The sequence below is a fragment of the Miniopterus natalensis genome, chromosome 1, assembly GCF_054644295.1.
Source record: "Miniopterus natalensis isolate mMinNat1 chromosome 1, mMinNat1.hap1, whole genome shotgun sequence".
Lineage (NCBI taxonomy): Eukaryota > Metazoa > Chordata > Mammalia > Chiroptera > Miniopteridae > Miniopterus > Miniopterus natalensis.
Window position 1 is genome coordinate 81,569,250 of NC_142081.1, and position 27,033 is coordinate 81,596,282.

The 27,033-nt window shown below is 39.4% G+C and overlaps 2 pseudogenes; one reads left to right on the plus strand and one right to left on the minus strand.

Moving 5' to 3' along the window:
- Positions 1–12,992: 12,992 nt before the first annotated feature.
- LOC148094241 (small ribosomal subunit protein uS13-like) lies at positions 12,993–13,674 on the plus strand (annotated as a pseudogene).
- A 457-nt stretch (positions 13,675–14,131) lies between these two features.
- LOC107541134 (elongation factor 1-alpha 1-like) lies at positions 14,132–15,740 on the minus strand (annotated as a pseudogene).
- Between the last annotated feature and the right edge of the window lie 11,293 nt (positions 15,741–27,033).

Sequence of the window (27,033 nt, forward strand, 5' to 3'; positions counted from 1 at the left end):
ACAGTTTATCACTCGGGATCTTATTTTCTCAACACCCATATTAAAATACAGATTCTGGAGAGATTCGAGACGGCAGCATAAGTAAGCATGGTGCTTGCCGCCTCCCACAACCACATCAAACTCACTACTAAAATATGGAACAACCATCATTCATAACAACCTGAAATCTAGCTGAGCAGAAGTCCTACAACTAAGAAATTAAAGAGGCAGCCACAAAGAGACTGGTAGGAGATGCGGGCCTGAATCAGGGAACAGGCTAGTCCCACACCCACATGGGGCAGTTTAAAATTGGGAGGGATGTCTTGGCAGTGGAGGTTTCCTGGAGGAGCGAGGGGTTCCAGCCCCACATCAGAACCTCCAGCCAAGGGTTCCAGTGCTGGGAAGAGAAATCCCCACAACTTCTGACTGTAAAACCCAACAGAGATTGTAGCTGAGTGACACGGCGGCTGTTGGAGACCCCGGCAGATCTTCTTAAAGGGCCCACACTCAGACTTACTTAGACGCATTCCCCCTGAGCTCCAGCACTGGAGAAGTAGCTTGAAAGGATACAGGGACACACAGGGAGAACTAAGTTGCACGGAATCAGGGAAAGATCTGGAGGGGCAGCTCTCTCCCAGACAAATGCGCTGGCAGAGGCCATTGCTCCTTGGATGAGCCCTCCTCTCCACAAAGCTGACTGTCAGGTGCCATTTCTGAATCTCCATCAACCTAGCTCATACTGTTTTCCCTGCCCTGGTAATTCCCTGAGATCTAGCCCCTCCCTACTTGCAGGTTTATCCAAGCCAGTTCCAGTGGCTTTTCTGATCAACTGGCTTCTCTTGCCTCATGCTTGGGCTTTCTTAAAATCTCTCAAACAAGCAGCAGCTGGCCTCAGTGTGCCCCATACTTCTCTATAAGTGGCCCCAGGCCTGCCATTAGCAGGAGCCCACCTTGGTTCACAGCTTGGCCTCTCTTAGGCACCTCCAGGCCCAACACAAGTAGCATCCAACTCCAGATTGCTGTGTAGCTCCTGCTGGGTGGTCCAGGGCAGGGCACAAGCAGAGGTTGACTTTGCACCTCTAGGGAGGCTCCAGGGCTAGTGCACCTGATAGCTTCGACCATACCAGATAATAACCCTACCACATCACAAGTGACACACTCAAGGGCAGACTCAGTGAGCACCAAAGCCCCACTGAAGTAAATCCTGTTCCAGGGGGTGTCTCCTGCACAGAAGCTCTCATGCTGTAGTCATTGCTGGTCCTCACAGTTGATTGGGCTGGGGGTAAATCCCTCCCAGTGATGCCAACAGCAATCAAGGCTCAACTACAACAGGATAATTCACACAGCCCACATAGGGGAGCACCTACAGTGCCCAGGTCAGGTGACTGGGGAGGCTGAGCCATTGGGCCCTATAGGACACCTACCTTCCAGGAGACATAGCAATTCTACTTAATACATAGAAACAAACACAGAGAAGTAGCAAAAATGTGGAGACAAAGAAACATGTCACAAAGGAAAGAACAGAAGAAATCTCCAGCAAAAAAACTAAATGAAATGGAAGCAAGAAAACTACTAGATGGAGTTCAAAACACTGCTTATAAGGATACTCAAGGAACTTAATGAGAATTTCAAGAAAATTAGTGAGACCATCAACAACATAAAAAAGAACCAGTCAGAAATTAATAATACACTAACTGAAATGGAGAATAATTTACAGGGAACCAATAGTAGAGGATGTTGAGAATCCAATCAGTGATTGGAATATAGGGAAGCAAAAAATACCCAATAAGAAGAGCAAAAAGAAAAAATAATCCAATAATATAGAGACAGTGTAAGGAGCCTCTGGGACAACACTCAAATGTATCAACACTCAAATAATGTGGGTGCTGGAAGGAGAAGAGAGGGAGCAAGAAATTGAAAACCTATTTGAAAAAATAATGACAGAAAACTTCCCCTACCTGGGGAAAGAAATAGACTTACAGATCCAGGAAGCACAGAGTCCCAAATAAGAGGAACCCAAAGAGGTCCACAGCAAGACACGTCATAATTAAAATGCCAAAGGTTAAAGACAAAGAATCTTAAAAGCAATAAGAGAAAAGCAGTTAGTTACCTATATGTGAGCACCCATACAGCTGTCAGCTGATTTCTCAACAGAAACTTTGCAGGCCAGAAGGGAGTAGCAAGAAATAATCGAAGTGATGAAAAGCAAGGACCTACAACCAAGAATAATCTTCCCAGCAAAGCTATCATTTAGAATTGAAAGTCAGACAAAGAGCTTCACAGACAAGAAAAAGCTAAAGGAGTTCATCACCACCAAATGGTATTACATGAAATATTGTCAGAAACTGAAAAACAAAATAGACCCAGGGACATTGGAGCATGCAACAGACTGACGTATTTTACAGGGAAGGGTGAGGGGCGGGGGGGGGGAGGGGGGAAATTAACCAAAGAATTTATATGCATATATGCAAAACCCATGGACACAGCCAATAACCCAGTAAAAGCCTGGGGAGGGTGTGGGAATGAGGTGGGGGGGTCAATGAGGGGGAAAAGGGGGACATCTGTAATACTTTCAACAATAAAGATAAATTTTTAAAATAATAATAATATAAAATAAAATAATAAAATAAATAAAATTAAAATTAAATAATAAAATAAAATATAAAATAATAATAAAATAATAAAATAAAATATAAAATAAAATAAAATAATAAAATAAAATAAAATAATAAAATTCTGGGTATTATCCAAACCAAGGATTCAATAAAATCATTCTCTTCAGTTACATGATATTGTACTACCATTAATATTTCAGTAACTGCATAGCCTTTTTTGTTGGTTTTGTTTTGTATTTTATTTATTATTGACAGTATTACAGATGTCCTCCATTTTCTCCCTCTATGCCCCCTCCTTCCATCTCCCAACCCATGCTAGGCCTTCACCACACTGTTGCCTGCGTCCATGGGTTACACATACATGCATGTATGTTCTTTGGTTAATGTCTTCCTATGCCCTTCACCCACCTCCCCTCTGAGACCTGTCATTCTGCTCCATGCATTCACCCCTCTGGACCTATTTTGTTCATCATTTTGTTCATTAGATTCTACATATAAGTGAGATCATGTGATATTTTTCTTTCTCTAACTGGCTTATTTCACTTGGCACAATAATCTCCATGCTGTCACAGAGGGTAAGAGATCCTTCTCTTTTACAGCCATGTAGTATTCCATTGTGTAAATATATCCACTCATCTACTAGTGGGCACTTGGCCTATCTCCAGTTCTTAGCCATTGTAAATAGTGCTGCTATGAACATAGGGGTGCATATATTCTTTCTGATTGGTGTCTTGGGATTCTTAGGATATATTCCCAGAAGTGGAAACACTAAGTCAAGTGGCAGCTCCATTTTTAATTCTTTAAGGAAATTCCATACTGTTTGCCACAATAGCTGCACCAGTCTGCCTTCCCACCAGCAGAGTATTAAGGTACCCTTTTCCCCAACTCCTCGCCAGCACATGTTGGTCATTTATTTATTGATGATAGCCATTCAGGCAGGTGTGAGGGGATACCTCATTGTGGTTTTAATTTGTATCTCTCTGATGGTTTGTGACATTGAGGGTTTTTTCATATGTCTATTAGCCATCTGTGTGTCCTCTTTGGAAAAGCATCTATTCAGGTACTTTGCCCATTTTTTAATCGTATTGTCTTCCTGGTGTTGAGTTGTATGAGTTCTTTGTATATTTTGAAAATCATCCCCTTATCAGATGTATCATTAGCAAGTCTGTTCTCCCATACCATGGGCTCCCTTTCCATTTTGTTGTTAGTTTATTTTGCTGCGCAGAAGTTTTTAGTTTGATGTAGTCCCATTTGTTTTTGTTTTTTCTTTGTTTCTCATCCCCTAGGCAATGTATCGGTGAAAACAGTGCTACATAAGTATGAGATTTTACTGTCCGTTTTCTTCTAGGATTTTAATGGTTTTGTCACTTGCATTTAAGTCTTTTATCCATTTTTAGTTTCTTCTTGTATATTGTGGCAGTTGGTGGTCTAGTTTTATTTTTTTACATGTGCCTGTCCAATTTTCCCAACACTATTTATTGAAGAGACTGTCTTTACTGCATTGTATGCTCTTGCCTCCTTTGTCAAATATTAATTGAACATATTGGCATGGGTTATTTCTGGGGTCTCTGTTCTGGTCCATTGGTCTACATGCCTATTCTGGTGCCAGTAACAGCCTGTTTGATTACACTGGCTTTGTAGTATAGTTTCATATCCAGTAATGTGATCCCTTCAACTTTGTTCTACTTTTTCAGGATTGCTGAGGCTATTTGAGCTTCTTTGGGTTCCATATAAATTTTTGGAATATTTGTACTAGAGCTATGAAATATGCCACTGGAATTTGAATAGGGATTGTGTTGAATCTGTAGATTGCTTTAGGTAGTATGGACATTTTGATGTTAATTCTTTCAATCCAAGAACACAGTATATATGCTTTCATTTGTTTGTATCTTCCTCTATTTCCTTTTTCAATGTCATATAGTTTTCTAAGTACAGGTCTTTTACTCTTTGGTTAAGTTTATTCCTATTTTCTTTCTTTTTGTTGTTGATGCAATGGTAAATGGGATTGTATTTTTAGTTTCTCTTTCTGGGAGTTCATTATTGGTGTGTAAAAATGCCATTGATTTCTTTTGCAAAATTCATTTATGTTATTTGGTAGAGTATTTAGGGTTTTCTATATACAATATCATTTCATCAGCAAATAATGACAGTTTAACTTCCTCCTTTCCAGTTTAGATGCCTTTTTATGTTTTCTTCTTCTCTGATCACTGTGGCTAGGACTTCCAGTACAATGTAGAATAAGAGTGGTGAAAGTGAACATGCAGGCCTTGTTCATTATCTTCAGGGGAATGCTTTTAATTTTTACCCATTGAGTATGATGTTGGCTGTAGGTTTGTCATATATGACCTTTATTATGTTGAGGTATGATCCCTCTATTCCCACTTTACTGAGAGTTTTTGTCATAAATGGGTGTTGGATTTCATCGAATGTTTTTTCTGCATCTATTCATGTGATCATGTGATTTTTATCCTTCATTTTGTTTTTGTGATGTATCACTTTTATTCATTTGCGAATACTGTACCCCCCTTGCATCCCCAGAATAAACCTCATTTAGTCATGGTGTATGATCTTTTAATATATTGCAGGGTCTGATTTGCTAATATTTTGTTCAGGATTTTAGCATCTATGTTCATCAGGGATATTGGCCTGTAGTTTTCTTTCTTTATAGCATCTTTATCTGGTTTTGGAATTAGGGTAATACTGACCTCATTAAAAAGGCTTGGAAGCGTTCCTTCCTCTTGGATTGTTTGGAACAATTTGAGGACGATAGGTGTTAGTTCTTTGAATGTTTGGTAAAACTCACCTGTGAAGCCATCCAGTCCAGGACTTTTGTTTGCTGGGAGTTTTTTGATTACTGCTTCAATTTCATCAGTTGTTTTTGGCCTATTCAGGTGTTCTGATTCTTCCTGTTTCAGTTTTGGGAGATTGTGTTTTTCTAGGAATTTGTCCATTTCATCCAGGTTGTGCAGCTTGCTGGCATATAGCTGTTCACAGTATTTTCTTACAATCCTTTGAATTTCTATGGTGTCACCTCTTTCATTTCTCATTTTATGTATTTGGGTCTTCTCTCTTTGTTTTTTGGTGAGTCTGGCTAGCAGTTCATCAATCTTGTTTATCTTTTCAAAGAATCAGCCCTTGGTTTCATTGATTTTTTTTGTATTGTTTCTTTAGTCTCTGTCATTTATATCAGCTCTGATTTTCATTTTTCAAATTAATCTTTATTATTGAAAGTAGTACAGATGTCTGCCATTTTTCACCCATGTACCCCTGCCCTCCATTCTTGCCCTTCCACAAGGCCTTTCATGCACTATTATCTGTGTCCATGGGTTATGCATATACGCATATAAATTCTTTGGTTAATCTCTTCCCACCCATCCCCTTTCCTCTAAGATTCATCAGCTTGTTCTATGCTTCCATATCTCTGGATCTGTTTTGTTCATCAGTTTATTTTGTTCAACAGATTCCACATATAAATGAGATCCTGTGATAGTTGTCCTTTTCTGACTGGCTTATTTCACTTAGCATAATACTTTCTAGGTCCTTCCATGCTGTCTCAAAGGGTAAGAGAGCATTCTATTTTACAGCTGCATAGTATTCCATGGTATAAATGTATCACAGCTTTTTTATCCACTCATCTACTGACAGGCATTTGGGCTGTTTCCAGATATTAGCTCTTGTGAATTGTGCTTCTATGAACATAGGGGTGTATATATCCTTTCTGATTGGTGTTTCAGTGTTCTTGGTATATATTCCTAGAAGCGGCATCACTGGGTCAAATGGCAGTTCCATTTTTAATTTTTTGAGGAAATTCCATACTGTCTGCACCAGTCTGCTTCTGCACAGCAAAATAAACCATCAACAAAATGAAAAGGGATCCCACTGTATGTTTGCCAGTGATACATCTGATAAGTGGATAGTTTCCAAAATACAGAAGTCATGCAACTCAATACTAGGAAGATAACACAATTCAAGATGCAGGGTGGGGCAAGGGGGATTCCTGCGGGTGAGGTGAGCTGTATTCCCGAGGGCGGGGTGGTTGCCTTTCCCCAGGCTGTTGCTGCTGGGAGGGGCTCGCACCTTTCTGCAAAAATAGCTGGTGCGGTATGGAGCGGGGATGACTAAGCACAGGTTTCCTGGCTGCCACTTTTCCAGGTCTCCCCCCAATGTCTCCTACCCCAGCCTCAACTCAGGCGTCTCCAGTCCATCCTGCCCTCCCTCCACTGAAGCCTCGGATCAGTGGCTGCAAATGAAAATCCTGTGCTGGGGGGGGGGGGTGTTTTTGGTTTTATAAAAGTGACTTTATCTCTGACAGGTTGCCTCTCTCCCTGGCCCCACCGCCTCTCACAGCTGGATGCTATGTGGGCCTCTGTGCTCGGATCCGGGCCTGTGCTGGGAAGCCCAGCCGGGTCCGGGCCTCCTCCCCTGAGGAAGCCGCTGCCCCACAGCCCAGATTCCCACCGGCCGCCCGCTGCCTGCGGGAGCCGGGCACCTTCACAGCCCCGCCCTTCCTACCAGCCTCCAGGCGGTTTCTGCCCTTCCTTGTTAAAAATCTCCTCTTCAGCTAGTCTTCAGTTGGTATTTCGGGGTGAATATTCCCCATTTTTGTTTTATTTCAAGTTTGGTTCTGGGAGGAGGTGCAAGAACGATCCACCTACTTCACGGCCATCCTGACTCCTTCTCCTGATAGCCTTTTAATGGAAACATTTCCTTGCTGAAAAAGATGCATTTGATAAATCAGTTGGCTTAACATGCTCATTAAAAATAGAGTTTTAGAATTACACATTGCAAGAGACCATACATGACGGCCTAATCCGTGCTCAGCAGAGGAAGGCTGTGTGTGACTCGCGCTCCCTACCTGCCTGGGTAGCAGTTAGTCAATAATTAAACAAGGGCAGCCTCATCTGTCCCCTAACTCCCGCTGTGACTCCTGTGCTGATGGTTACCAAACCTGAGTCTCAATTCCGGAATGCACATGTCCAGCTGCCTGCTGGAGCTTCTTCCTAGGGAAGCCCCAAAACATGGTGAAAATGTTGCTGTTAGCTAAATTTGGTATGTAAATTGCGGTCCAGAAAAGAGCGTTGGTATCACCAGGAGCTTGTTACAAATGCAGAATCTCAGACTGTTTCAGACTTCAAAATCTGCATTTTATCATTATCTACAGGTAATTCCTATGCAAGATCAAGTTTAAGAAGCACTTCTCCATGATTCATCTCTATTGAATTTTATTTCCTTACAAATGTTTCCAAACATGCAAAATAATTGACATATCAGCATCTCACAAAGACTTTATAAAGATTAATTTTTAAACCTCTGCAGATTAGTGTGTGGGGTTTTTTCATTTTTTTTTTTATATTGGATTTTTTGTTTCTTTTAATCCTTACCCAAGGCATTTTTCCCGTTGCTTTCTAGAAAGAGTGGAAGGGAAAAAAGGAGGGAGGGGGAGAGAGACAGAGAGAGAGACAGAGAGAGAGAGGGAGAGAGAGAAACATCAATGTGAGAACGACACATCAACTGGTTGCCTCCTGCAGGAGCCCAGACCGGGCCCAGGGATTGAACCTCAAACTCAGGTATGTGCTCTTGACCAGTAATCAAACCCAAGACCCTTTTGTGCTCTGGCGGACGCTCTAACCACTACACCACACCCTCTAGGTCAAGGTTATTTTTAATTGCCTTGAAGACAAGAACCATGTGCTCAAAACCACTATAGAGGGGTGGGCAAAAGTAGGTTTGCAGTTGTAATACAAATAAATAATACAAGAATTAATGAATAATAATACAAAAATAAGCTCTGTTTCATGTACTCACAAATGTAAACCTACTTTTGTCCATCCCTGTGTAAAGTGAAATGTGACCCTTTCTTTTGGGAGGTTCTTTAATCAGTATAGTTATCACTTCAAAATGACATCTTTACTGTAACTCAAAAGTAACCTCCAGATCTGTTATTTGAAAATTTTCTAACACCTACAAAAATACTGATTTTATGGATTTCCTTATTTTGCTAAAACAAACAATGCAGTCCTCAGGTTAAATATATACATAGGATCATTCTTTGCTGCTCAGCTCTGTTAAGGCAGATAAACAAAATCTTGACACAGATCAGAAAGCAGTATCTCCCCACCAGAGCAAACCACATGTCCCTTAGGAAACAGATTCACACCACCAGGCTCTGCAATGCACTTTCTCTACTGAAATACTCCAGTTATTGCAGCTGGGAAATGTACAGCTCTGTTGGCAACTGGACGAACAATGTCCTGCATGGAAGTATATTTCTAAACTGGCAAATACCTCCTGCATTATGGGCTGCCCCGCTCTTTTTTAATTACAGTATCACAGTGCCAGATGGCTTTGTAGGTCAATGGTTATGGTCCCTCAGAGTGTGTTGTGTAAAACAGATTGAAATGTTCTCCATAAAATTCTGGTCAAAGCTTAGTTTTGTGTGTCACATAGTAATCCTTCGCAATTGACTGACATTATCTTTGAAAGTGTCACTCATAGCATTTAGCAATTTACAGCTGTCTTGTTTTACTTGTCACTGAAAGCGTTCTACAGAGGTCAAATGCCCAACCATCAGGGATATTATGAGGGAATTCTTGAACTGGGTAAGAAGATAGGGCTTAATGATCTCAATAAACCCTTTAACGCCATAATTACACAATTTCAACTTTTAACTACTTTTATATTCATTTGTGGTATGTGTATGATTGTAACATCAAGTCTATCCGAAATTCATTATAGGAAAACTTTTAAATGGATTGATCATTAAACAACTAAACAGCAATGCTTTTTAATTGGCCTGGACAAAAAAATTTGAATAGTTGCAGTCTAAATCAGGCTTGAACAATGTACAGTGTAACACTAAGCTTTGAATTTGTTCCTTGAAGATCGGAACACAGAAATTGTGGAGAAGTCTATTAACTATGCAACAACAAAATGTAAGAAAATAAATGTTTACATTGACGAAAGATTCAAATTTCAAAGACTTTCAGAAAAGCAACAAAAGGTGTTGATCTTACATATCCAGAGAAATTAAAATAGCAATGTTCAAATGCCTTGTTTTCACTGTAACTGGACATATGTTCCAAATCACTGGATCAAAGATGTCAGTGTTCACCAATATTCAGCCATTTGATCTTTTTATCTTCACCCAAGGATATGTTTATTGATTTGAGAGAATGGCGGGGGGTGGGGGGAGAGAAGCGTCGATGGGTTACCTCCGGTACATGCCCCGACCAGGGATCAAACCCACAACCTTTCAGTGTTCAGGAGGATGCTCCAACCAACCGAGCCACCTGGCCAGGGCTACTCTCATTTTTGAAAAAGAAAAACTTTCAAGGGTTTTACCACATATAATAGAAATTTATCTTGAATTTTTTAGTTTATATTACTTAGTAGAAATTTTTTTGACCAATAAGCTTTTGAAAGCCACTAGAATCAACCCTGAAGAAGCAGTTCTAAGAATTTAGGAATTTATTGTGAAATGGAATTTTTATGAATCTGAGTTTTCCTGTTTTTGCATATGTTGCTTCAAGTGAAAAAAAAAAAAAAAAAAAAACTTTTGATCCCAGACAAAAAAAATGCTAAAGGAGTTCATCACCATCAAACGAGTATTACAAGATACATTAAAGGGCCTTCTAGAGGAAGAAGGAGAATAATAAATAGCAGTAAGTACATACCTATCAACAAGCACTTTAAATGTAAATGCATTAAATGTCCCAATCAAAAGCATAGGGTGGTTGAATGGATAACAAAATAAGACCCATAAATGTGCTGCCTAAAAGAGACCCACTTCAGATAAAAAGACACACACAGACTGAATGTACAGGGATGGGAAAAGATGTTTCATGCAAATGGTGATGAAAAAAAAGCTGGGGTAGCAATACTTATAGCAGACAAAACTGACCTTCAAACAGGCTATCTGCCCTGGCTGGTGTGGCTCAGTTGCTTGGAGCATCGCCACCCGGTACACAGAAAGGTTGTAGGTTCAATTCTGGGTCGGGGCACATACCTAAGTTGCCGAATCATCCCTGGTTGGGGCGCATACAAGGGGCAACAGATGGATGTTTCTCTCTCTCTCTCATTCCCTTCTCTCTAAAATCAATAAACATATGCTTGGGTGAAGATTTTTTTTAAAAAAACACACAAACAAAGGCTATCACAAGAGACAAAGAAGGACCTAGCAATTCCACTTCTGGGTATTTATCTGAAGAAACATAAAACATCAATTTGAAAAGACATATGCATCCCTGTGTCCACTGCAGCATGATTTACGATGGCCAAGGTGTGGACGCAGCCTAAGTGCACATCAATAGACAAACGGAGAAAGGTGTGGTACATATATAAAATGGAATATTACTCAACTATAAAAAAGAGTAAAATCTTGCCATTTGCAACAACATGGATGGACCTAGAGGATATTATACTAAGTGAAATAAGTCAGAAAAAGACAAACACCATATGATTTCATTTATATGTGGAATCAAAAAAACAAAATAAATGAACAAACAGAACAGAAACAAATTCCTAGATACAGAGAACAAACTGGTGGTTGCTAGAGGGGAAGGGGTTTAGGGGATGTGTAAAAAAGGGGAAGGGATTAAGATGTGCAAATTGTTAGTTATGAAAACAGTCAGAAGGATGTAAAGTACAATATCGGGAATATAGTCAATAATATTGTGATAACTTCGTGTGGTGTCAGACTTATTGGGGAGGGTGACTGTAAATAATATAAATGTCTAATCACTATGTTGTACATCTGAAACTAATATAATATTGTATATTAACTATAATTGAAATTTTCTTTAAAAATTTACTAAAAAGCCCAGCCAGCATGGCTCAGAGGTTCAATTCCCAGTCAGGGCACATGCCCGGGTTTCGGGCTCGACCCCCAGCGGGGGATGTGCAAGAGGCAGATGATCAGTGATTCTTTCTCATCATTGATGTTTCCATCTCTCTCTCTCTCCCCCTTCCTCTCTAAGAAATTAATAAAATATATATGAAAAAGAAACAAACAAATGTCATTAAAAAATGATAAAAATAAAAATTCACTAAAGACAGAGAAAAAATTCTAAAATTAATAAAAAATGTTCTTCACTCAACTATGGGCAAAGATTGAAATCTGGCTATTCTGTGCAGAACATGGATATATGAAAAGATCAGTTTTTATCATTGTCTTAAGACAAATTTTCAAAAAGTTCAAAAATAGTGCATGTGATGTAGTTTATTACAATGAAAGGCCAATAAATATTTTTCCATGTTCATAAAATACAATAAAAATATTAATCCATTATTTTTTCCTTTTTATGTTTCTTATTTACCATGCTTTTCCTTTGCTACCTTTTTAATTTTCGCCTTCCCTTTGATTAATCAAATTACTCTTATTGCTTCTTTTTCTCTGCTGGCCGGAAGTTACATAGTCTGGTTTGAAAGTTATATATCCTGGTCTGGTCTTTATCCTTAACTTTTAAAACTACATAGCTTTATGTTGATCTAACAAAGCCTAAAGTTAATATTTCTATCCATCTTCCAAGTGCTTTAGAATTATTACCATTTACTTATTTTTTTCTGTTTTCTTAGGGGGAAAAGTCTCCTATTTCCCAGTATCCCATCCTCAACCCAAATAATTGTGATTTATGTCAATATAATCCACAGATGAGGAAAAGATCTGATTTAGTAATGTAACTTCACTACTACATGGCTGGTGTTGCATGCTAATATAGTCACCAAATAGTAATACATTAAATCTAGGCCAGCTTTTGTTTCAATAGATTAAACAAAGGAGAAGACTAAACATAATAAAGGAGAATGTTTTAATTTCACAAAGTAAACTATTAAAAAGCAAAAAAGAGGAACAGAAACATCTGTAGAATTACTTGATAAAATGTTCAAGATGAATACAAATCAAACATAAAAGTACAAAAAGTATGTGTGTATATATATTGGAGACATGAAAAAGTGAAAATAAATATGTAAACATGGGCATTAGAAAACAAATAATCCTAATCTATCAGTGTTGTTTGAAAAATAGATGAAAAAATCATCATGTTCATTTAAAATAAAACCAAGTACAAAAAAAGCCACAATATTTAATTTGTAACAGCCAATAAAGAATGCATTTGCTTTTGTCACTTTATAGATCCCAAAGAACACACCTAAGGTTAATGTGTAGGTAGATCTGGAGACCCATCTCCAATGCTACCTTTTCAACTGTGTCCTTTGTACCAGTTTTCTAGAGGAGAGCAGGAATTCAATTTTTTCTCTCATTAAACTTTGTTTTAATGTGTCTCAAAATTCTGTGACAGATTTTTTATCAAGTTGTTTCCATCGAAAAGTACTGATTTTAAAAATTAATAACTGCTTTCTTCCACGGGAGACCTACATGCTGCCGCTGGGACTGCTGACATGTCTGTAGTGATCCCTGAGACGTTCCAGCACACTTTGCAAGCACTCAACACCTATATGGATGAGAGGAGAGAAGACATGCTCGTGTGGTGTTGAGGAAAGCAGACACTGACCTCACCAGAGGGCAGAAGAGCTCACTGGGGATGAGGTGGAATGTGTGATCACCATTCTGCAGAATCCATGCCAGTGCATGATCCCACACTGCTTCTTGAACACACATGACATGAAAGATAGAAAATACAGCCAGGCCTTGGCTGGGTGTGGCTCATTTGATTGGAGTGTTGTGCAGTACACTGAAAGGTCACGGGTTCAATTCCCAGTCAGGGCACATACCCAGGCTGTGGGTTCAATCCCCGGTTGGGGCGCATTTAAGAGGCAGCAAGTCAATGTTTCTCTCTCACATGGATGTTTCTCTCTCTATTTCTCTCTCCCCCTTCCTCTCTCTAAAAATCCATGAATGTATCCTTGGGTGAGGATTGGAGAAAAAAAAATGGAAGAAAGAAAATACAGCCAGGTCCTAGCCAATGGTCTAGACAACCAGCTCCATGAAGACCTGGAGCAACTGAAGAAAATTTGGGCCCATGGAGGGCTGTGCCACTTAGGAGGACATTGTGTTTGAGGTCAGCACACTAAGATTACCAGCCACCAGGGCCGCATTGTGGGTGTGTCCAAGAAGGAATAAATCTGTAGGCCTTGTCTGTTAATAGTTTTTACACCTGCCCTGACTGGGGAGTCAGTTCGTTAGAGTCTCATCCCAATATGCCAAGGGTGCGGTTTGATCCCTGGTCAGGGCACATACAAGAATAAACCAATGAATCATAAGTAAGTGCAACAACAAACTGATGTTTCTCTCTCTCTCTCCCTCTCTCTCCTTTCCTTTCTCTTTCTAAAAGCAATCAATAAATTAAAAAAATTATTTAAAAAGTTTTTACACCTAAAAATTAATAACTTAAAAACTGCCACACACACGCACACAAACAAATGGTCCGCAAAACATTCTCCTTTCCTTCCGAAGGAATGATTGAAATACACTATAATCATTAACCAGCCTTACTAATAAATGGCCAATTGAGACAAACAGCTCTGAGACATTCTTCCACCACTGATTAAGACTGGGTGGCAGGTACTGAGGAGAATAATCATTTAGCCTGCCAAGTTTTCTGGGCAGACTTGGTGACTTTGCCAGCTCCAACTGCTTTCTTGTCCACTGCTCTGATGACACCCTCTCTCTATTTCATGTCACCAGTAGAGGGTAATCAGAGAAGTTCTCAGCACACATGGGCTTGCCAGGAATCATTTCAACAATGGAAGCATCACCAGTTTTGAAATTCAAAACCTTCAGGCCATCTTCCAGCTTTTTCCAAGAATGGCGATCAGTCTTCTCCTTCGGCTCAGCAAATCTGCAGGCAGTATGAGCTGTGTGACAGTCCAGCACAGGCATGTATCCAGCACTGATTTCGCCTGGATGGTTCAGGATAATCACCTGAGCTATGAAGCTAGCTGCTTCCATTGGTGGGTCATTTTTGCTGTCACCAGCCACATTGCCACAATGAATATCTTTCATAGGCACCTTCTTGACAATGAAGCCCACATGGTCCCAGAATAGCTTCACTCAAAGCTTCATAGCGCATCTCAGCACTTTATTCGGTTGTAGCGTGACTGCAGCAAAGGTGACCGCCATGCCAGGTTTGAGAGCACCAGTCTCCACTTGGCCTGCAGGACAGTGTCAATATCACCGATTTTATAATTACCCTGGAAGGGCAGATGCAAGGCCTTGTCAGTTGGATGAGTTGGTGGCAGAACCAACCAATCCAGAGCTTCAAGCAGCATGGTTCCACTGGCACTGGCATTGCCATCCTTTTTTTCTTTTCTTTTTTTTCTTTTTTTTAATTTTTTTTTTATTTGAGAGAGAGAGAGGTAGAGAAACACAGAGAAACACCAATTTGCTCTTCCACTTATTTACGCATTCATTGATTGCTTCTTATATGTGTCCTGAACAGAGATCAAACCTGTAACCTTGGCATATGGGGATGACACCCTAACCAACTGAGCTACCCAGCCAGGGTGGCATTGCCATTTTTCTGGTTGACTTTCCACCCCTTGACCAAGGCATGTTGGCACTTGGCTCCAGCATGTTGTCACCATTCCAACCAGAAATTGGCACAAATGTTCCTGTGTCAGGGTTATAGCCAGTTTTCTTATTGTAGATGCCAATCTTCTTAACAATTTCTTTATATCTCTTCTGGCTAAACTGCAGCTCAATGGAATCCATTTTGTTAACAACAATCAGTTGTTTCATACCCAGTGTGTAAGCGAGAAGGGCATGCTCACGGGTCCGCCCATTCTTGGAGATGCCTGCTTGAAGTTCACCAACACCAGCAGCAACAAGCAGGACAGCACAGTCAGCCTGAGATGTGCCTGTAATTGTGTTTTTTGTTAAAGTTTCCATGTCCTGGGGCATTAATGATAGTTACATAATACTTGCTGGTCTCGAATTTCCACGGGGAGATATCACTGCTGATACCACGCTCAAGTTCAGCTTTCAGTTTACCCAAGACCCAGGCATACTTGAAAGAGCCTTCCCCATCTCAGCAGCCTTCTCAATTTTTTTGTTGGTTTTTTTGTAGATCCCATCATACTTGTAGATCAGATGGCCAGTAGTGGTAGACTTGCCCAATTCTACGTGTCCAATGATGATGATGTTGATATGAGTCTTCTCCTTTCCCATTTGGGCTTAGATTTAACAGTGGTTTTCACACCCGTGTTCTGGTGGCAAACCCACTGTGAAAAAGCAGGCTTCAATTTGATGTATAGTATATGTCACCAGGCCAAAGTGTTTGGAACTTATTGAGGACAGTGGGAATAACATTATCAGATTTGTATTTCAATGCCTTAAAGAGCAGAATGGAGGCAAGGAGAAAGCAGACTTGTTAGGACGCTGTTTCACCAGACCAGGTTAGATATGATGAAAGTAGAACAGTAGTAAAATAGACTACAGTAAACAGATAGGGAGATGTTAGAGAGGGAGAATTGACGCTGAAAAGAGTAAAAGTTGAAAATAATTCCTTTGTTTCTGGTTTAGACTGGACAGTAAGCTCATTCATTAAATGTAGTCCCTGAGATAGGGAATGAGAAGGAAGTTTATCAAGTGGGGAACTGGATAGGGAAAATGTCTTTATAAAGAATAAATGTATGCTGTTACACCAAAATGAAAGTATACATAAATGAGGTGTAAGGTCATTTTTAGAGATAAGGCAACTAAGGATGGTAGGTTCAAGAAGCCCATCAGTAGATGAGTGGATAAAAAAGCTGTGGTACATTTATACAATGGAATACTATGCAGCTGTAAAAAGGAAGAAACTCTTATCCTCTGTGACAACCTGGATGGACCTGGAGATTATTATGCTAAATGAAATAAGCCAGTTAGAGAAAGACAAGTATCACATGATCTCACTTACATGTGGATCAAATGAATGAAATAAACTGATGAACAAAATAGGTACAGAAGCATGGATACATGGAACAGAATGACAGATCTCAGTGGGGAGGGAGAGGAGGGGACTGGAAGAGATTAACCAAAGAACATATACGCATAGATGCATAGCCCACAGATAGAAACAATACTGTGGAGAAGGCCTGGGGGGGTTGGGAGGAGGGGCGCAAAGGGTTTGGAAATGGGGGACATCTGTAATACTGTCAACAATAAAAAAAATTATAAAGGATGAATTCCAAATTAGTTCTGGACCTACCGAAGCTTCTCAGTTCTGCTAGTGATTCAGCAAATATCCCTCATCTACTCTAAGTTCATTAAAAGAGTACAGGATTAAACATTTCTCCTGTCAACAGTCTACTTACATAGCTAGCAATTTAGTAATAGCAAACTTGTACACAGAAATGACGCAGGCGCTGTCCTCCAAATGGAGGCTAAAAGGGTACGATGACATGTTGGTTCATCCTTATCGCTAAATACAGAGGGGCTTTTGCACCTTCACGCTAATTCACCGAGAAGCAGAGGGCTTAGGGCTGCCAGCACCACTCGAGAAGAACTGATATATTCCTAAAGGACATAAGTCAAGGGGCCAGGCAAATTAAACATCTATTATCTTTCAGGGTCTTTCCTCGACTCAAAACATGTTAACTTCAAAACGCAATTCCTTATAGCAAAAATTAATAACTATTTAGGGGGTGATGAAAATGCTCTAAAATTGATTATGGTAATGGTAACAAGATGCTGAATATTCTAAAATCCACTGAACTGTACACTTTTTTTTTAAATAAATCTTTATTGTTGAAAGTACTACAAATGTTCCCTTCCCCCCCCCCATTGATCCCCTCCACCCTGTACCCCTTCCCCCAGGCCTTCATCCACTATTGTTTGTGCCCACGGGTTATGCACATATGCATATAAATTCTTATATTAATCTCAACCCACCAGCCCACCCCTGCTGTCCCTCTGAACTGTACACTTTAAATGGTGAGTTGTATAGTATGTGGATTACATCTTGATAAAGCTGTCATTTAAAAAATGAATGACTTTTTAATCTACTAATAGCAGATTTAAATGCTCCACTTTTACATTAGGCTACTCAGGCTTTACTAGATTTCAAAATAAGCAGGAAAACAGAGAAAAAGTACATTTTATTGGTATTTATGCCTATCACAATTAAATTCAAATAACATGGAACAGAGCAATTTATTTAATCTAATTAAGTATAACAGGTAAACAAGTTTAAAGTTTCCGTCTCTTTCACCATCATACAGCTGTGTCCACGCAAGTACAATCATCACTAAGCATATATCATAATGACACCACTGTAATAACCTGGTTATTATTTAACAGGAAAGGAGTGAAAGGGGAGACCAGATAACACAGGCATGCCATTTGTTTAAAAAGCATGTTTTATTGACTTCAGACAGAGGAAGGGAGAGGGAGAGAGAGAAATAGAAGCATCAATGATGAGAGAGTCATTGATCAGCTGCCTCCTGCACGCCCCCCACTGGGGATGGAGCCCGCAACCCAGGCATGTGCTCTGACCGGGAATCGAACCCTGATCTCTTGGATCCTAGGTTGATGCTCAACCACTGAGCCACAACAGCCGGGCAAAGGCATGCCATTTAAACAGCTTTGCCACAAAGCTGCATTTAACATCCTCCAAGTGGATTCCGCACTGATCGCTGGGGGAAGGGACTGGGCAAAGGCAGGCAGCTTAGACTCACACCCAGGAAAGGTCTGAGTGATGTGGGGGGGTGCCTACCTGTCTGCCAGTCATACCTGGGAACAAATTAGTGGCCAGGATGGGCATGGTCACTGCAAGTGCTCGAAACCCCTGACTTCCAAACAAAAAAAATGCGCTCTCTCTCTTCTCCCTCTCACATGCCGGGTTCCTGGCTCTCCTGTGACAGGGGGATCAGCTACCCTGTGTCCACAGGGTGCGTGGCCATGTGGGACTCCACACAATGGACTAAAGGACTTTAATTAGTTTGGATGCTGAACTACACCCGGCTGCAACATGGAATGGAAACTCCGGACAGTGGCCCTGTTGCTGGCTCTGCTGGAACCCCAGCTGCACCTTTATGAGGACTGGCTTAAGGGGCAGGGGGCTCGGGAACTTGAGAAATGTAAGGCCATGCCAATAAAAACCTTTTTCCACATCCCATCCTCTCATGCGAGCCTTAGAAAATTCATTTCCTGAAAATATCACAAGAACCTCACTCCCACCAGTGACAAGGAGTTTAACTGTCTGGTAACAACAGCACCAACTTATATTTGCACTATTTGATGTAAATTTCATTGTTAAATAGATCTGGCTTTAGCAATGTAAACATTTGCTACAAGCAAACTTTAAAAGGTAAAGGTGAATGACACTAATGAATAAATTGAAACAGAACTGAGCATCGTATGAGATAATTCAACAAAATATTATATAATACAGCTTCAACAAGAACCACAACTTAATAAATTTCACAAAATGGAAGCAGACACAAAAATAATGTGTAAACTCCCAAAATAATGTTAAAATACTGAAAAATTTAGTGTAAGATTTATCTCAGAAAAACAAAGGGGAAAAACAAAGCTCGGCAGTGAAAACCAAATTTGGTTTAGTAATTACAACAGTCATTTCTTAGAGCAGAAGCTTTCTAAAATGCACTCTCACACCCGGCCAGAGGAGCTCAGAGGTTGAGCATCAACCTATGATCCAGGAGATCGAATTTCGATTCCCAGTCAGGGCACATGCCTGAGTTTCGGGATGGATCCTCAGCAGGGAGTGTGCAGGAGGCAGATGATCAATGACTGTCTCATCATTGATGTTTCTACCTCTCTCCCCCTCTCCTTTCCTCTCTGAAATCAATAAAAACATATTTTAAATAAATAAGTAAATAAAATGCACTCTCACAAAATGATTTATTTTCTATCTCCTTTTTAAAAAAAATCATGTTTAATCACATCAGTTGGATATGTGTGAGAATTTCACATTTATTATCAGTTTGGGAATTGTTACCCAAAAAACTTTTTATCTCTAAACTATTTTTCTAAATGACCAAAAACATTTAATTATCTTCATGAAAATTACCATGTATAAAGTCAAATAATTTCTAAACAAATCATCATAAAAATAAATCTACTTTAACAGATTAAGTACAGAAAAAATGTATACATAAGTGATGAAAAACATAGAAAAGTATTTAATGAACAGGAAAAATGTTCACATTTATCTTACTGTTGATGATTTTATTTACTTTCTAGCTAAAATTAAGAAGCAAGTTTTCAAAAGTCAGTATGGACATTCAGTGCCACTTGGATTTATCTGCAACATACAAATGAGCTATTTCTCTTCAACAAAAGACAAACTCTAGTTTTACTCTTTAACATAATTAAGTTACAAAGACCTAAAATTTCCAAAACCAGCTATAATACTGTAGCAAGCAAAGTAAGTTCATATTGCTCTTATATTCCAGCTTAATCTACAAATGTGAACATTTTCATGTATGTTGTCTCAAACCTTACTAATACAAAAAGAGTCTAGAGAGATATGTCTGTTGATTTCCAAAGATTAATTGAAAAGAGAAAGAAAACAAAATTAAAATATTATTTCATCTTCATAAATGTCATTAACATGTTTAGCACTTCAAGCAGCACTGGGCACAGCAAGTTTCTTCAAATGGTCCATGAACACTTGTAAACTAACATCATCTGAGACAATAGGTGACCCAGACTCCTAGGAAAAAAGATACATGCTATGATTTAAATAGTGTGATACCTTAAAATCTATAAGCAATGTAAAAGCAAAGGTTTAAAACAAACAAGGAAATCATTTTAAGCAGAATAATGCCTGTTTTCCTGCTGTATGATAAAGAATGTCCCTGAGTTCCTGAGAGGGAGATTCTGTATCCTTGGAATTTCTTTGTTACTCATGAGCCCCTCAGATCACACCTGAGTTTATGCCATGAGATGAAATGACTCGGCATGTTAGCCAGTCACCAGAAAGATGCGATCGGAGCGTTGGGGCTTTAAGACAGGTGGACCTGCAGGGAGGGGAGGGAGGGGGAACCTGGGGAGGGGGAGTTGGAGATGGAGTTCAATCAGGCACCATGACAATCAATCATGCCCGTGGATAGAAGCCACCCCAAAAAAACCTCTGGATACCAAAGCGCAGTGGAGTTTCCTGTTTGACAAACACATCAGGGTGCTGGGAGGATGTCGCACAGATTCCAGAGAGAAAGGGCAGAGCTCTGTATCTGGGGCCCTCCAGGCCTCACTGTGTCTCTTCGTTTATTTAGCTGGACCTAATTTGTAACCTTTATAATAAAACTGTAATCATAAAAAAGGTGCTTTCCTGGGTTCTATGAATTGTTCTATCGAATTATTGAACCTGCGGGGAGTCATGGGAACCCCCTCAAACACACACACGGATCTGTAGCTAGCTGGCTGAAAGCGTGGGTAGCCTGGGATGCCACTTGCAGCTGGCATCTGAAGTGCAAGCAGTCTGGTTACGGACCATGTCCTTTACCTTGTGGGGTCTGAATTAACTCCACGTGGTCAGCATCTTCTCTGGTGGTAGAACAGCTCCGTATTCTATTCTACTGGTGTTAAAAATAGCTCCTTATCCAACGTAGTCTTTAAAGTAGTGTTAATTTTCTTGAATGCACCTGTGCTTTTATAACTTGTAAAGAATAAGTCTCCTCATTGCTGCCTGTTTACTAAAATAAAACTCCAATTGTACATATTTTAACAGAAATGCCAGCTGGAAGGAAGCAAACATATCACTTCTTAAATAAACTATGCTTACAAGTGTTCAAGTCATTTAAATTTATTTCTGCAGGTTCTAAGTAATTCACAAGAGTTAGGGAGAATTCCTAACTTTTATTTTAACGAAAACGACATTGACAGAATGACCCTGGTAACCCAACCCATTAATAATGAAATTTTATTACAGCAAGAAAAATATTTTACATCTGAATTTTTAGATTTTTCACCTGATATTCAAGTTATTATTTATCAGTAAATATATAAAATCTAAAAGGAAAATTAAGTGATTTTCAGAGGAGATCAGCAAGTTACTGGCAAATGTGAGAAAAGAATTTATAGCTCCCATGGTTCTGGTCCTGCATAGCAACAGACACGCCATCCCTCTCCAGAATAAAGGAAATTCCATTTTATTACGTGTTTTCATACATTAACATAAGACCTTGAAAACCTTGATAATGAAGGGAGGCAGCAGCACTAGGATTAAGAGCTTAGAGTTAGAAGCCAGACTGCCTGGGCTCAAATCTTGGCTCTGCCACTTACTGTCTATGTGGCTTTGAGGAAGTTACTTAACCTCTCTGTCTTAGTTTCCTCATCTGTAAAATAGGAATAATAACAGGACCTATTTCACATGACTGTTGTAATGATTAAATGAATTAAATTGCATAAAGAAAACAGAATAATACCTCATACACAGAGTAGCCATATAACATGTTTTAGCTATTATTATTACTTTTTGAAATATTTATTATTTTATAATACTGAAATACTTGTCCTCAGTCTACATTCATAGTTGACAAGCAAAGGTCTCAATGATTTGACAAACTAATAATAACCTGGTAACTCTTGCTATTTTTTTCTTACAATTATAGCTGTTTTTTTTTTTCATTTTATATATATTTTACACCTCAATTCACTCAAACCCAGATCTATTTTTCCTAGTCAGGACAATATATATATATTTTAATTTATATTCCAGAAGCTATTATTTGAAATTATAAATACTAATGCTCAACTCAATCTTATCAAATATTTGCAGTTGGCTGATCTCAGTTTTTCAAATGCACCCTTTTTCTCTTTAAAAAGCATCCCAGATTAGGCAGAAAGGTCCAAGCGTTATGTGATTCAGAATATGAGGCACTACAGCAAGAGGCCTGTGTCCTGTCATAGAAGCAGTGTTGCAGTGGTGCCCTCTTCAGGCCATCCACAGATAATACTTATCACTGGGTGCTTGATTTTCAATAAAATGAAAACTAACGTATTAGATTCCATAATTTTTAGTAAAATGCTTGGCTACCAAGTTAATTCCATAAATTGCAGTCATCAGTTTAGCTTAATGATTTAAAATTTAGATTCTGGAGTCAGACTGGCCTAGGTTCAAATCTTGACCCTGCCACAATTTAGCTATGTGATCCTGAGTAAGTTACTTAACTTACAAAAGCTTCAATTTCCTTTTCTGAAAAGTAGGATTAATAGTACCCACCTCATAGGAGTGTTTTAATAATTACACAGTAGTGAATAAAAAGCTTAGCACAGTGACCAAAACATAATCGAGATTCAGCTTATTAGTTATTACAATGATGATTATCTTTGAAAATATTAACATAATTTTACAAAAGTCATAGGTCAAGAAAGATCTTAGGGCTCTTGTCTATGCCTCGAATGCCCCTACTTTCAGGCAGCAAATAATTAAACTTCAAAATTTTAAATAGGTTTTTTTTCCTATTTGAAATGCTTCAAGGAGAGACTTTTTTCCCATTGATAACAAGGAAAACTAATAGCTAACGTTTACTGAGTATTACTGTGCATATTAAACCCTAAAGCAGACAAGGAAATGAAGGCAAAGAGAGGTTAAGTAACTTGCAAGGTCTGCATTTCCAGCTACTCAGAATGATGCCTCCCCAACTCAACAAGTTCTTTACTTGTCTACCAACTACATCCCCATGTTGTATTTTAAACCCAGAAAAATGGGGGACAAGTCATTATTTCCACAAGCTAAACCACTTTTTTAATGCAGAAATTCAGCGACAAAGAGACATGGTTTCCTTGGTCTGCATAATGTGGGCTCACAAAATTCTTAACAGTTATATAAAGGGCAACAATCAGCTGGAGGGGAGAGACAGCTACTCCCTTTAGAAAAAAGATTCTAAAGATTCTCCCCAGGAACTCTGGTCCACCACAGCCCCGCAGCCCCCAGGTATTGCTTCCTGACATTGAGAATGTCAGGTTTTCTTATATTCAGCCAGCTTCACACGTTTGTTACTCAAAAGGCCCCCAAGGGCATCTGGTATGTGATCCCTGACAAACATTTTAAAGTATCCTTTTACCTCCACTTCTCCATAGTGATTAATCACCATCTCCATGAATTTTATTCATTGGTGCTACTTTTCTATTTTCTTACAATTTTTTTAAATTAAATCTAAGCTTCTCTTAAATTGTGGGATCCAGAACTAAAATCAATCCTGGGTTGACTAGAGTCAAGTGTAATGAATGCGAAGGCTGATTCGTGGCACATTCTGTACTCCAAACTTCCACATCATAGCATTTTACTTGGCATTTTGTCCCCCTGGGAAGTGGAAAGGATCCGGGATGATACTGAGCTTGTAAAATGTATATGCATTATACAGGCATAAATTTTTTCTCTCACATGTGCTACATACCTTCCCATATCTTCCAAGATTAAGCACCTTTTCTTGCTATAAAAACCTCCTTACCATTCAGGACTTTTAGACCTTGGATTCAAATTATTTTTCTGTATCACAAAACCTGCTTAACTCCTAACCACCTCCACAGACCTCCCGTACTCTAATCTCAGTTCTCTTGTTCAAATCACATTATATTCAATATATGCTATTTTAAGGTACTGTGGAAAGTCCAAAATGAAAATGACACAGTTATTGTCCTCAAGTAATTTATAATCTAACAGAAGAAAAAGTGCCATCAGAAATGGGCTGGAGAAAAGGGGGAATAAATGAGCAGGAATATTATACAAATACAGTCAAGCAGTCAGGAAAGGTTTCTTGGGCTCAGTGAACTCTGAACTGAGCCTGAGGGATGGCTATAATGTGTCCAAGTGATGACAGGGGAAAGACAGAGATGGGAACACACTCAGTGTATTCAAAGTGGAAGGACAAGTCGAGTTTGGCTAAAAATACTGTATTTAGCTAAAAGTAGAAAAAGTTCTTTGGATCATACCACAAGGGAGCCTCAATAGCAATATAAAAAGTTTATATGTAATTCACTAGGGGTTTATTAACGATTTCTAAATGGTGCTCTGGCTGCTTTAGGGAGACCACTCTGGCCAGTGCCAAATGGAGGGAAAGGCTGAAGCCCTGAGCCCAGTGGGCAGGGAATTCCAACCATCTATGTGAATAGTAACAAGGGCTTGCCCTTCGCTAGTGACAGGGAAGGAAGGAACGGATGGGGATACAGATCAAACCATTTGTGAATAATTAGGGGCAGAAGGGACGTAACGTAAATGACTAAAGTTCCAAGGCTTGGGAATTGAGAGGATGGTGGGGGCCTCTGTGAAACTAGGAAAGTCGGGAAGAACCAGGTTGTGAAAGAGACCTGTCAAGTTGGGGCATGCTGCTTATAAAATGTCCGCAGGAAACTCAAGTGATGTGCAGCACGCAGTTAGAGAAATTCAGGTCTATAGCTCAATGAGAGGCCAAAACAAAGGTGGAGATTTGCAAGTCAGCCTTGGATGAAAGCTGAAGCCACAGGAGAGGATGCCATCACCCACTGCTATGTAAAGTCAAGGAAAAAGTTTCAGGCGCCTATATCTCCAAAGGGAAGGGGCCTTAATCCCAATTGTTGCTTCATTTATCTTCTTCCCAGCCAGCACCCCAGAGTCAGCTGTTTACCTTTGCTTTATATTATTCTGCTCCCTTTAATGTATCCATCTTTCTTATCTCCAGCTCCAAATTGCCCCCAAAGTCTTCCATCTTGGATGCAATGCCTGAACTATAAAGCTTGGTTAAAGAGCATTATGGAAGCACGCTCTAGAAACTGTTAGTAAATAAAAGGGTCCCTCGCCACTGCTGTAAAAGCCTTTTATTCATCCTCTGTTGATTTCTTATATTTCTTATAGTGTGTTTTTAATCTTTTCTATTTTCTATCTTTAACCCCAGCATTTCTCACTCTTAGCAAGTAATCTATTACTGAAAAGAAATAGGCAATTATCCAAGGTGAGCTTTCTCTCCATCTCAGAATCTATCTTCAGCCTTCTTCTCACCCTTTGCTTATGCAAAAATAAGTGTCCTGCCTCCTTGCCACTACTTAACCCCCATATATGTAGTGCTCGTGATCACACTGTCTCCTTTTGAGGAGCTTAAACATGTATAAGCTTTCTTTTGTGTGTCCCCCATATTAGCTCCTTACACTTGATCTACAAATAAGTTCTGTGCCCTAACTCTAATAACCACCCTTCTATCCTACTATTTAAATTCTGGGTATTTTTGGAAAATAATCGTTTATACTTACAACTTCCATTTCCTTACAACCAACCTTCTACTCAACCACTATATTAAAACTGCTTACTAAAGGCCACAAATGACCTCCAAGTCATCAAATCTGCCTGCCCTTTTTCAGTCTTCACCCTCCTTTAAGTGTCTGCCGCATCTCAGGGTTTGTTACCCGGTCTTCTTCCTTCTATAAAGTCCTCCCTCACCTATTATAACATGGTATTCTTTTCATTTTCTGCCCACCTTTTTGATTATTTATATTCCTACCACTCACACTTCCTCAAGGTTTTATCTCACGCCCCTTTTGCCCCTCTACTCTCTCCTTGGACAAGCATCCACTGTCATGACTTTAAGGATCACCTTTCCATGACCAACTTTCACATCCTTGCCCTGATCACCAAACCCAAATGTCCAACAGCAGGCTCAACATGGATATCTAGAGGGTGCCTCAAACTCAATGTTCCTAAAATCAAATAGCTTCTTTCCGTCTCCCACTCACTGACACATGTTCTCTTAGCTACCTAGGCTCAAAACCCCAAAGGACCTTGTTTTCCCTCAGCTAGTTATTTTCTAAAAATTCAAACCTACAGAAAAGTTAAGATAAAAGTACAATGAACAGCCACATACTTTATACATTAATTCACTGATTAATATTTTGCAACATTTGCTTTGTGTTTCTTTATATTTTTCCTTTTCTTTTTCTTCTTCTTCTTGAATCATTTCTTCAAGTTGAAGACATCGTGACATTTTACCCTGAAACCCTTTAGGATGTATCTCCTAAGGTCAAGGACAATCTCCTACATAACCGTGACCCCATTATCACACTCAAGTACAGTATCTGACATATACTCAAATTCCACAAGTCATCCCAACTGTGTTCTTTATAGTTACCTCTCCCTCTAGCTCAGAATCCAACCAGAATTCAGATTTTGTGTATTGCTCTCTTGCCTTGGAATAATTTACTTTCCTATAACTTCTAATCAAGTCCCATTGTGTCTTTGGAATTATCTCCCAAATCTATTCCTTTTACCATCTTGCCTTCATTCCCTCTCACTTGGAATACTTCAATAGATATACTTTCAATCTACAGACTGCTTCCAATCAATCTTACCATCCAACTATATTATCTAAGACTCAAATTCATCCCTCTGTCCAGAAACCTCCAATAACATTCTATTCCTTAACAAATAAAGATTCAGCTTCTCAGTCCTCAGCCTGCCATTCAAGATCCTCCACAATTTGGCTGTATGATGCATTTCTAGTTTTATGTTCTACTATTCGTCCATACATGTACTCTGTACCTTAGTCCATACTATCCTCTACTCAGAAT